This window comes from Balaenoptera physalus (assembly GCF_965194825.1).
Source record: "Balaenoptera physalus genome assembly, chromosome: 20".
NCBI classification, from domain to species: domain Eukaryota; kingdom Metazoa; phylum Chordata; class Mammalia; order Artiodactyla; family Balaenopteridae; genus Balaenoptera; species Balaenoptera physalus.
Genome location: NC_138901.1, coordinates 64643105 through 64652746, shown reverse-complemented (window position 1 = coordinate 64652746; position 9642 = coordinate 64643105). Strand labels below are relative to the sequence as shown.

At 57.8% G+C, this 9642-nt stretch overlaps 1 long non-coding RNA gene across 1 annotated transcript; it reads right to left on the bottom strand.

The window, feature by feature from the left end:
- Window positions 1-5878: 5878 nt before the first annotated feature.
- LOC309650401 lies at window positions 5879-9204 on the bottom strand. The gene is made up of 3 exons (XR_014257559.1): window positions 9180-9204; window positions 9079-9131; window positions 5879-9001 (listed from the first exon to the last, which is right to left on the bottom strand). It is a non-coding gene; the product is annotated as an uncharacterized lncRNA (long non-coding RNA).
- Between the last annotated feature and the right edge of the window lie 438 nt (window positions 9205-9642).

Below are 9642 nucleotides of genomic sequence, written 5' to 3'. Positions count from 1 at the left end.
CCTGGGCTTTCTCAGGAAGAAGCCCGGGCGCCTGGGCCCGTGAGGGTGGTGGAAGCTGATAGCAGGGAGAGAACATCATGTTTTGGTTTCGAGCCCGGGGCCAGGGCCAGACCACCAGGGCAGATAGAGAGAAAACAGGGTGTGCGTGGATGCTTCAGGGCCAAAGAACCGGGTGAAACGTGACGGTGGTGGGACCCAGGGGCCACTTGGGGAAAGTGACCCACTCTGGGGCCTCGGCCTTGTCACTTGGAACACGAGGAGGATGATAGAAACCGCCTCTCCCGGCCTGGCAACGGAATGAGATACTGCCGGTAAAGCATGTGGCCCGGTGCCCGGGGTGTAGTTAGGACTCACTCAACACTGGCTGTTATTAAAGGAACAAGCTTCACGTGTTTTGGTTCATTTAAGGAGCCATTTTTGGATGTTGACTTGTAATGCCCATGCAGAAGCTGGCCGTGAAAACAGGAAACACAGCGTCTGAGGGCAGCTGGGACTTGAGATCCGTCCCGGGTGGGACCAGCTTGATGTGAAGCGTTGGGTTGCAAACCAGGGGGCAAACTGTGGTCTGTTCGCTCCTTCTCATTTTTGTCGGCTTCTTTCCTTGGGTGGCGGAGGAGGGGTTCTTTGGGGGCTGCAGAGGGTACGGTGGGGATCCTTGGTCCCTGAGAGGCTGTAATAAAGACGTGAAATCTGCTGCATTTGCTTGTTTTTGCTGCAAAACCCACTATCCTCTAGTTGTGATGATGGAATGCCACCTCACGTGAACATACGCAAAAGTGAACAAGCAAGCCCAACGGAAGGAACAGAGATGCGTCTCACCAGCTTCAGTCACAGCTGGATCCAGGTGCTCGAGTCACCTCTCCTTTTCCTCTTCATTCTCTGGTAGCTTCGAGCTACACTGTAAGCCTCGCTCATGATCGTGGATTCCACGTACCGGACTTCACGGAGGGATTCCCACGGCCTTGCTCGGTCACCTGCCCTCTCCTTGGACCAATAACTCTGGGCAGGGAAATGGGCTACACAGCTGGCCAGACCTGGGTCCCACGCTCACCCCAGCAGCCAGAGGATGGTGTGGCCGGCAAGCCCACAGGCCCCACGTGGGACAGATGCAATTGCAGCAGGCAAAAGGTCTGCACCCTCGACACTTGGCAGGGGAGAGTGTGTGTGCACTGCAGGCATGCGGGTCAGCAGCCTTTGTCCCGCCCTTCCCCCACTGTGCTCAGCAGGGCTGCTCTGGCGCTCTCCGAAGGGTCCGCCTGCTTCCTGGCAATCCAAGGTGGAAAAGTTCCTCACTGTTCTTGAATCAAGCCACGTGAGTGAGGACTAAGTGCCCCCGAGACAGCACACGGAACCCTCCAGCCTGCCCGTTGGAACCAATAAGACATGGTAGAAACGACCCCAAGGCCGGACCCCAAAGACGTCATGGCTTCTGCCTTGCTCTCCTTGGATCGTTCTCTGGGGAGGCAGCTGGGTGGTGGGACACGCAGGCCCTGCCCACGGCCACGTGAGGAGCACCGTGGAGGCCCCACCCCCACCCCACCGCCAGCCGAGCCCCAGAGGAGGCAGCCCTGGCCGACACCCTGGTGGCAACCTCACGAGACCAAGCAGAACCACCAACTAAGCCTCCTGACTTGCTGACTCACAGACACTGTGGGAGATGATAAAGGTCCATTGTTCTTTCAAGGCACGAAGTCTGGGGGTGTTTGTTACACAGCTGTAGGTAACTGATGCAGGCAGGCATGGCCTCCGACTTCCAGGGACAGAGTGACTTGGAAAGTTTCCTCGGATCATTTTCAAAGTACTTCTCAGTGACTCTCCTAGTGATGGTCACAAAACTGAACATTCACAAGTGGACTCACGCTGAGAACACAAGGTGCTCCTACTGCCTCCACACTGAGTCTGCTGGTTTAAAAACCATGTTCAGGGGCTTCCCTGGTGGCGCAGTGGTTGGGAATCCGCCTGCCAATGCAGGGGACACAGGTTCAAGCCCTGGTCCGGGAAGATCCCACCTGCCGCGGAGCCGCTAAGCCCGTGCGCCACAACTACTGAGCCTGCACTCTAGAGCCCGTGAGCCACACCTACTGAGCCCGCGTGCCACAACTACTGAAGCCTGCGTGCCTAGAGCCCGTGCTCCCCAACAAGAGAAGCCACTGCAGTGAGAAGCCCACGCACCACAATGAAGAGTAGCCCCTGCTCGCCGCAACTAGAGAAAGCCCGCGCGCAGCAACAACGAAGACCCAACGCAGCCAAAAAAAAAACTAAAACAAAACCAAAAACCATGTTCACCGTTGGCTTTGCCTCCCAAGCAAGACGGGAAAGGAGGCGAGGTTTGGACAGAAAGGATGCCTTCGTCTTATCAAGGGCAAGTTTGGCAACCGTGGCGACCGCAGACCGGTTGTGAAATCTGCTGGGGACGAGCAGATCCTGAACGCAACCGAGTCCTCCCAGCGGCCCTTCCAGCTGAAGCATCGCCACTCCTAGCAAGCGAGCTGGGACTCGAGGAAGGCCCGCTGTCGGCAGGAAGTAGATCCCAAGCAGGCTGCCCGATGATGGCTCAGACCCCCCCACCTCCTGCCTGGTCCCCCCCGCTTGGCTCTCCAAGCCTTGTGGTCACCTGCCCAACCTGCTTTTCCAAATGAGTCCCCCTCACCCTCCCAAATACCTGCCACCAGCGAGGAGCCCAGGGCCTGCCGAGAGACGTGTGCGGGTGCGTTCCCGGTCCTGTGTGTCCTTTTCTTCCCCCTGTGGTCCAGACGTTCCTGTCCACCATGAGTGCTGCCGGGAAACCCTCCAAAGTGCTGTACCTCCCTTCTCTCCCGTTGCTGAACCCCAATCTTTGAAAGAGATGCCATACTATTTAGTAGTTGCTCAGCGTACCAGCCAGGACCCTGCAAGACAGAAACCCCAGCTCACACAGGCTCTCATGGCCGCTGGCTCAGGGCTCCAGCCGTGTCCTCCAGAATCTGGCCACGAGCAGGGCAGCCCCCAGGGCCCGGTGGGTGGGGAAATGCACTTTCCCAGAGAAAACAGAGCTTCAGGGAGACTCATTTGAAAACAGTAACTGTCCACTTGCATCCCCACACCCTCATCCCGTCTCTGCTCGCACACCTTATCTGATGGGGAGCTCATCACTTCCAGAAGTAATTCCTTCTGCGGACTTGGTCTTCTCTCCGTGACTGGCACCCACTGGGCCAGTCCTGCCTAATATCAGGATCACTAATCACCAATCACCATCCCCTCTCCCCCCGCTTCCCTCTGTCTGTAAGTCACCGAAGGATGGGCCGGACACACAGGGCCATTGTCCGGGGAGCTGCCGAGCCCTGAGTCAGGCACTGCTGCCTTTGGGGAAAATCCTGCCATCTTGTTTCTCCCGCCTAAAATAGCCACTTCCTTGTTGGGGGAAGCAGGGTGCTGGGGAGCAGGAAAGGGCCTGGGTAAGCCATCCAAAGATGCCTGGTTTGCACACATTCCTGGAAGGTCACTGTTGACATCAGCCGAACACCAGGCACTTCCGGGGCCGACTGTAAACAGAGTGGTGAGGAAGGTCAGCGCAGGGGCTGCGAACCACGCGTAAGCGTCTCCTCCGTGGAGTGTGACTTTCTCCTAAAGGAATTTGTAGTTGTTTGCAGATAATATTGACGCCCAGCCCTTCCCTTTCACGTCAGTTTGAGGGAATAGATGGCCTGACACAGTGGGAGTCAAGTTCAAGGGCGTGCAAGCCTCCTTTAATTAAGCTTCCCTCTCATGGCTGCACCAGCGACCTGGAAGCTCAAGGACGCGCAGCGCACAGTTCTGAGGTGCCTCGGGACCTGGCCAGTCCGGGAGGGATGCACCTGCTGCCGTCTGGGGTGTTGCCCTTTGCTGAACGAGGGGCTGGCGGCAGCATCACCCAGCTGCGTTCAGCTCACCCTTCTCCCGGCTCCTCCTCGGCCCCAGGCAGATGGACGGGCACAGGAGCCTCCTTCCTGGGTTCCCTCCACCGCTGTCCCCTGTGCCGCCCGCCGGCAAGGACACGTGCATTGGCCACATGGCCAAGGGCGCTCCGCTTACCCAGCTGCAGAATGACAAGGTTTTCTGGGAGGCCCTTCAAATATCCAGTCACCTCTTCCCCCAGCGGACTTGCTGTCCCTGTGCTAGACACCTTGCTGCACCCCAGGCTGGTGGGAGGGAGGGGCACCTTGTGTGCCCTCACCTGGGCTGCCCCTTGGGTGGGCAAGGGGGCAGCAGGCGGAGCCGGGGGCTGGTCTCAGTACCAGACTGTGAACTCGTCAGAGGGCAGAAGAGAGAGGGGGTGGGGGTGGGCGTGGTGGGAAGAGTGCAGACTTCTCCTGACGGGTCATGGGCTCCGTTGGAATTCCTAACCACGGCGGGAGAGCCCCTTGGCCTCCAGGATCCCGAGGTGCCTCTGGGGAGGAGCAGGCCGGGGCTCATTTCTGGCCTTGCTCCTGAGCCTGGGGCTGGGGGCTGCCGGACCGGTTTCTCAGGTGTCAGAGGCTGCCTGCACCACCATCCTGGGTGGAGACTGGGCGAGGCAGGGACCTGGTATTTCTCACACTCACCGGAGGCTTGCTTCTCTGCATGAGCATCACCTGGGAGCTGTTAGAAACGCAGACAGTCAGCCCCACTCCAGACCTCTGGTTGGAATCTGCATTTTAAATGACTTTAGATGACCCCCTGTCCCCCATCCTTGCATTTTAACCTTGGAGAAGCAGAAGTAGGGTTTGAGAATCAGGGCCCCAGCTCAGCGGAGGCCAACTCTGAAGGGCCCTTCAGAAGCTGATGTTTTTACCCAAATCTGGAATCCAGAGCTAGGTCAAAGCATACTTTTGGATTCAGAATGCTGAACCAGTCCGGGCTCAACGTAGAAATGCACTTTGAACAAAGGTGTCAGTGGGTCCACAGAGATATGTCCCATCCCAGAGCCTGTGAAGGTGACTTTATTTGGAAACAGGGTCTTTGCAGATGAAATGAAGGATCTCGAGATGAGATCACCATGGATTACCTGAGTAATCAGGTAATAATCCAATGACAGTGCCCTGATAAGAGACAGAAGAGGCAACAAACACACAGGCCGAGTGATGCGGCCACAGCTACCAGGAGCTTTCAGAGGGAGCGCTGCCCTGCAACACCTTGATTTCAGACAGGGAGCAAATCTGTGTCCTTGGAAGCCCCCACTTTGTGGCCATTTATTATGGCAGACACAGGAAGCTATGGCCACGTGGGTGCCTTCCCAGACTGGGGAGGAAAGAACGGCCAAAAAGTGACGCAAGAAGGAGCAATAACCTTGCCAGTCCCCAGTTCCAGCAATCTCAGCTTTGTTCCCAGAATTAGCTACGTTCCTCCTCATTTCCTCATTTCTTTTTAATGCTCCGTGAAGCCCAAGTACCGTCCAGACGGCAGGCACTGGTCCTGCGTGGCCGGCGGGTCACCGGACTGTCTGAACGAGCGGGGCAGCTCCTCTTGTGTGCAAACACACCGTCTCGTCCGTCCCTGACTCCACCTTGTTCGGAAATTATTTAAAGCAGTTATGAGACAGCGAACTGAGTCATATTTTAACTGCTTAAGTACCCCTTAAAAGCAGACGTTCTTTAACAAGCCCTTTGGCTGAGTCTGCTTAGCCTCGAGCACTGTACTTCGGTTCATTTAAAGCAGGGTGTACCAGCCCTGGGTCTGCACGGACAGAAACTCTGAAGGCTCTGGGGCTATTAGATCATTTCATCATTTCCCTTTAAAAAGTTTTCAGAATTCATATATAAAGGTCCAGGGCAGTACTTTTTAAGCCCGACTCAACTTGGAAACATTTGGGGAGCTTGAAAATAACAATGGCAGTGTCTGGGCCTCTCCCCCGTTCATCAGAATCGGAGTTCATCAGAGTTCATCAGAATCTCTGGGGGCATCTGGCAACCACCTGCCTTGTGAAGTACAGTCACCTCCTGGGGGCTCCAGGGAAGCCCCCTTTGTCAATATCCTCTGAGGAAATGTCTTTTCTGCTTCAATTAGCAGAGCTAATTAATTTTATGTTGCCTACAACAAGCACCTGGGTCGTTGCAGGGTCTAGAGACTATGATCACCCCCATTTTACAGAGCAGGAGCCTGAGGCTCAGAGAGGTTCGACCCCTCGCCCAAGGTCACACAGCTAAGGAGCTGCAGAGCCTGCCCTCTTAGCCACTAGGTCGGGGACACGCATTGTCCCCACGCCCTCTCGGTGCAGCCTTTAGCAGTGAACACCCGCTCATGACGCTGGAGCGGCTGGCGGGGAGGGGTTCGTGGAGTCAGCTGGCGCCCGGGCCCCTCTCACACGAGAAGCAGTCTCTGCCATGGCCAATGGAGAAGGGGTGCCCAGCCTCAGTCCCACTCGTGTTCACGGGCCCCTTTCCGAGCGCAGGTGCACGTGTCCGAAGCACACGCCTGTCCTGCTCACCATCCAGGAGCCCCGGGCCAGGGCTGGTCCCCCACCGGCCATTGCAGACGGTAGGACGACACGTGTGGCAGAAGGGGGGCCTGGAAGGTGGTGCTCGCTGCCTGAGCCGCCCTGCGACTAATGGGAGTGGAGGCCACTTCCCCGCAGGTGGAGTGGGCAGAGGCCGCCTCGTGCCCAGAGGCCCCCCTGGGGCTGGGCCCTGGGCCCTCCACTGCAGCCCTCTGCACACGGCATCTGAATCGGGTTCACTCCTCCAGAAATCGGGGGTCAGGGCCCCAGGGGCCCAGGAGAGGCACAGAGGTGAAAGGTCACGGGATGCTGCACCTGGGGGTGCAGTCTGGACCTCCCTCGTGTCCTTCCGGGGGGCTGCACAGCGTGGGGCAGGGGCGCTTACGCAGGGCTGCAGTTACAAGGTGTAGTGTCTGCCCAGCGGCAGCGGCAACATCTGAGGATTTGTACAAACGCACATTTCTGAGTTTCTACTGAATCAGAAGCTCTGCAGGTGGGGCTCGGCGCTCTGGGCTTTAATAACCTCCAGGTAATTCTGACGCACACTCAACTTTGAAAGCCACTGGCATATGCAGCCCTACGAAGTAGGTATTACAATGTGTCCCATTTTATAGCCGAGGAAAAGAAGGTTTGAGCCAGTTGCTCAAAGTCCCACAGTTAGTAAGAGGGACTAAATTAGTTAAGATTAAGTTCAGCTGTGAATAACAGAAATAAAACCCCAAAGAACCATAGACTAAACAAAATGGTTTATTTTTCCTTCATGATCCAAGATAGCTGCTGGAGCACCAACCATTATGTCCACCTTCCAGGACACAAAAAGGAGGAAAGGGAGGAGGGTCATGCCCTGTGCCTTTAAAGATGCCTCCAAAAATTTTATATATGACTTCAGCTTACATCCCATTGGCCACCTCTCAGTTAATTGCTTCACCAGCAGAAAGAGAGGCCGGGGGAAATGAAGTCTCTGTTCTGAGTTACCATGCACACAGGTAAAGCCTGGGGTTCTACTGCTATGGAAGAACATAGACCCTGGGGACTAATAGGCAGTCTCTGCCCCGGAGGGTGCGGCTGGAAATCAAAGCAGATACTTTCACCATCTGACCCTATGTTTTGTTTACACCTTGCCTTTCTCCTCCCCTTTCAGAAACTGCACAAAGACCAAGCCTTCCCGAACATCTTCCTGCTGCCTGCTGTGTCCCTTGCACCCAGAACAATGCGTGGCAAGTAGCAGATCTGTCACCGAAGGTAGCTTTCATGAAGATTACATTAGATCCTACATGTACAAGGTCGGTCTGCCTAGGGATTCAGAATGTGGCTGCTATTCACTCAGCACCGGGCGTCCTGGTCAAGTGTGGCGGCCCCGCCCGGCTTTGTCTCAGACTCTGCTTCTCGGCCACCCCTGCCTCCACGTAGGGCCTTGCGGCATCGGGCTTCCTGACCGGGGCCCAGCCCTGGGCTTTCGAGGTGGTCAGTGCTGTTGACTGGGCCCGGGGAACCTCCAGCCACAGCTCGGGCCGGGGAGCGGCAACTGGACGGATAGTCACCTTCCCAGCCCGAAACGCTGGGCACAAAGGCTGCGGCTGGGGCTGCCTCCCCGCGGTGGGTGGGGCGTTTCAGCCCGTCCCCTTTCTAATTTGGGGGTCCCTTGCAGGTGCAGGTTCCAGGAACCCCGGCGACCCTCCTTCCCGCCCGTGGGGCACCCCGAGCTCCCGCGTGGGGTCTGCACCTGGCCGTGGGGCGCTAACTGGGTCAGGCTGCGGAGCCGAGGGCCGGCCTCCCATGCCGGCCGCCTTCCCCTGCCGAGCGGTGCACAGAAACCCAATTTCCCCTGAATCTCCGCGTGGGGGGCACGCGCATGGGCCTTATTCAAACGCGAGCGGGGAGCAGATGGTGTCAGGGCCGTTGTTCCATTGTGACTGCCCCAGTTCCAGAGAAACACTCATTTCACGGGACTTTGCAGAGTGAAGCAGATCTTTAGAAGGAATTGTCCTCGTTTTTTCTCCACAGATAGAAGGAAGGCTGTGAGGGCTCGTTTTATTTATTAGTCATGTGGATTCAGGTCAGTTCCTGAATCTCCTTTGTCGGGCCGCCTCCTCCCAGGGCTATTGTGGGAGGACTGAAGGCGAGGTGTTTGCGGGGTCCCCTGTGAGCGGAAAGCGGCCCGGCACCAAGGGGTCCCTGCGCATCCCGCACTCACCCCCTGAGAGTCCCTGCCACCCTCCCGAGCCTGGCCGGCCCTCCCCTCCCCCGTGGGGAAGCGGGCCCTTCGGTCCTGGTCCGGGGCCGCACTCTGAGTTCTCCGGCCTCTCAACCCCTGTGTGCTTTTTTGATTGTTGTTTCCCACACAAGGAGCATCGGCTCCAGGAGCTGGGACCCCGTCTTCGTTCACAGGGGCCTCCCCACGTCTACAGCAGTGCCGGATACTTCATGCAGATAATCATATGCTGATTGAGTGACTGCTGGGGAGTTTGGTTTGGGGAGCAAGTGAGAAAGCGATTGGCTAACACATTGACTAATGAGTTCAGCATCATCTAAGTACCTGGAGCAGGTGTTGTGGAGGAGCCCCTGGAGCACCTAGAGGCCCGGGCACCTTGAACAGCACCTGGAACACACCTGGAGGACCCAGGCACCTGGAACAGCACCTGGAGCACCTGGAGGACCCAGGCACCTGGAGCACACCTGGAGCACCTGGAGGACCAGGCACCTGGAACACACCTGGAACACACCTGGAGCACCCGGAGGACCCAGGCACCTGGAGCACACCTGGAGCACCTGGAGGACCTGGAGGACCAGGCACCTGGAACACACCTGGAGCACCTGGAGGCCCAGGCACCTGGGGCACACCTGGAGCACCTGGACACCCAGGCACCTGGGGCAGGAGCTGCGTGGGGCTTGGGAGGCTCGAAGACCAGCAGGAGGAGCAGCCAGTTTGCAGCTGCCCGACAGAGGCTCAGATGTGCGGGCTTCCGGCTGCAGCCAAGGGGACTGGAAATGCAGGAGGGGCTCCGAGGGGTGGGCACGGGTGGGCCGTCCCCATTTAGCCACCCCCTCCACCTCCCCTGCCACCTGGGGGCACAGCTCGGCCCTGCTTTCTACCTCGGTCACGTCTACTCCTGGGCCTTTTGCGGTGGCCCCTCTCCTAGCAGGGCCTCTGCCTGGGCCTTGGCCTTGGGCCTCGGGGAGGATCGGCCCTGCCTCTCCGGCCAACTCCGCAC